Source organism: Cebus imitator, unplaced genomic scaffold (assembly GCF_001604975.1).
Source record: "Cebus imitator isolate Cc_AM_T3 unplaced genomic scaffold, Cebus_imitator-1.0 Scaffold76, whole genome shotgun sequence".
NCBI lineage: Eukaryota > Metazoa > Chordata > Mammalia > Primates > Cebidae > Cebus > Cebus imitator.
In genome coordinates, this window is record NW_016107391.1 from 619,667 (window position 1) to 622,401 (window position 2,735).

Consider the following 2,735-nt stretch of genomic DNA (forward strand, 5'->3'; position numbering starts at 1 on the left):
TTCCCTCTCCCTTCCCTCTCCCTTCCCTCTCCCTTCCCTTCTCTTCTGTTCTTCTGAGTCTGTTGCCAAGCTGGAGTGCAGTGGCATGATCTTGGCTCACTGTAACCTCTGCTTCCTGGGTTCAAGAGATTCTCCTGCCTCAGCCTCCCAAGTAGCTGGGACTACAGACACGCACCGCCATGCCCAGCTAATTTTTAATTTTTAGTAGAGATGGGGTTTCACCATGTTGGCCACGTGGTCTAGATCTCTTGACCTGCATCTTCATTTCTAATTTTATTGCACTATGGTTGGTATAAAAGAATGGTTGGTATAGTGTCAGTTCTTTAACATTTGCTGAGGATTGTTTTACGTCTAATTGTGTAGTTGATTTTAGAGTATGTGCCACGTGACAATGAGAAGAATGTATATTCTGTTGTTTTTGGGTGAAGAGTTCCACAGATATTGATCAGGCCCATTTGATCCAGTGCTGAGTTCAGGTCCTGAATAGTTCTGTTAATTTTCTGACTTGATGATTAGTCTAATACTGTCAGTGGGGAGTTGAAGTCTCTCACTATTATTGTGTGGGAGTCTGAGTCTCTTTGAAGGTCCCTAAAAACTTGCTTTATGAATCTGGGTGCTCCTGTGTTGGGTGCAGGTATATATATGGGTAGGTCTTCTTGTTGAATTGAACCTTTTACCAAAATATAATGTCTTTCTTTGTCTTTTTTGGTCTTTGTTGGTCTGAAGCCTATTTTGTCTGAAATTAGGATTGTAACCCCTGCTTTTATCTGAGTTCCATTTGCTTGGCAGATTTTCCTCCCTCCCTTTATTTTGAGCCTATGGGTGTTATTGTGTGTGAAATGGTCAGTTGAAGACAGCATACCATTAGGTATTGCTGTTTTATCCAGCTTGCCACTCTGTGCCTTTTAATTGGGGAATTTAGTCCATTTATACTCAAGATTATTGATATGTGTGAATATGATCCTGTCATCATGTTAGCTGGTTATTGTAGATACTCATTTGTGTGGTTGCTTTACAATGTTACTGGCCTGTGTACCTGAGTGTGTTTTTGTAGTGGTTGGTAATGGTCTTTCTTTTCCATATTTAGTGCTTCCTTCAGGAACTCTTGTAAGGCAGGTCTGGTGGTAACAAATTCCCTCAGCATTTTCTTGTGTGTAAAGGATCTAATTTATCTTTCACTTATGAAACTTAGTTTGGCTGGATATGATATTCTTGGTTGAAATTTCTTTAAGGATGTTGAATATTGGCTCCCAATCTCTTCTGGCTTGTAGTGTTTCTGCTAAGAGGTCCACTGTTAGTCTTATGAGCTTCCCTTTGTAGGTGACCTGGCCTTTTTCTGTAACTGCCTTTAACATATTTTCTTTCATTTCAACCTTGGGGAATATGATGATTATGTGTTTTGGGGATTATCTTCTTTTTTTTTTTTTTTTTTTTTTTTTTTTTTTTTTTTTTTTTTTTTTTTTTTTTTTTTTTTTTTTGAGATGGAGTTTCGCTCTTGTTACCCAGGCTGGAGTGCAATGGCACAATCTCAGCTCACTGCAACCTCCACCTCCTGCATTCATGCAATTCTCCTGCCTTAGCCTCCCCAGTAGCTGGGACTACAGGCACACACCACCACACCCAGCTAATTTTTTTTGGTATTTTTAGTAGAGATGGGGTGTCACCATGTTGGCCAGGATGGTCTCGATCTCTTGACTTCATGATCCGCCTGCCTTGGCCTCCCAAAGTGCTGGGATTACAGGCTTGAGCCACCGTGCCTGGCCTATCTTCTTGTGAATTATCTTATTGGGGTTCTCTCATTTCCTGAATTGGAATGTTGACCTCTCTAGCTAGGTTGGGAAAGTTTTCATGGATGATATACTGAAATATGTTTTCCAAGTTGGTTCCATTCTCCCTATCTCTTTCAGGGACACCAATATGTCATAGCTTTGGTTTCTTTACACAATCCCATATTTGTTGGAGGTCTTATTCATTACTTTTCATTCTTTTTTTCTTGATTATTGTCTGACTGTTTTATTTCAGAAAGCCAGTCTTTAAGCTCTGACATTCTTTCCTCAGCTTGGCCTGTTCTACTATTAATACTTGCAAATGCATTATGAAATTCTAGGCTGGGCATGATGGCTCACGCCTGTAATCACAGCACTTTGGAGGCTGAGGTGGGTGGATCATAAGGTCAGGAGTTCAAGACCAGCCCAGCCAACATGGTGAAGCCCTGTCTTCTCTAAAAATACAAAAAATTAGCTGGGCATGTTGGTGGGCACCTATAATCTCAGCTACTCGGGAGGCTGAGGCAGGAGAATTGCTGGAACCTGGGAGGTGGAGGTTGCAACGAGCTGAGATTGTACCACTCCAGCCTGGGTGACAGAGCAAGACTCTGCCTCAGGAAAAAAAAAATGCTTATAGTGTGTTTTTCAGCTCTGTCATGTTGGTTATGTTCTTTTCTATACTGTCTATTTTGTATGGCAGCTTCTGCATTGTTTTATTGTGATTCTTAGCTTCTTTGGATTGTTTCAACGTAGTCCTGCATCTTGATTATCTTCATTCCTATCCATATTCTGAATTCTGTTTCAATCATTTCAGTCATCTCAGCCTCTTTCAGAACTCTTGCTGGAGAGCTAGTGTGGTCGTTTGGAGGAATAAAGGCATTCTCACTTTTTGAGTTGTCAGTTCTTGTACTGGTTCTTTCTCATCTTTCTGGGCTGTTTCTTCAATCTTTGAAATTGCTATCCTTTGGA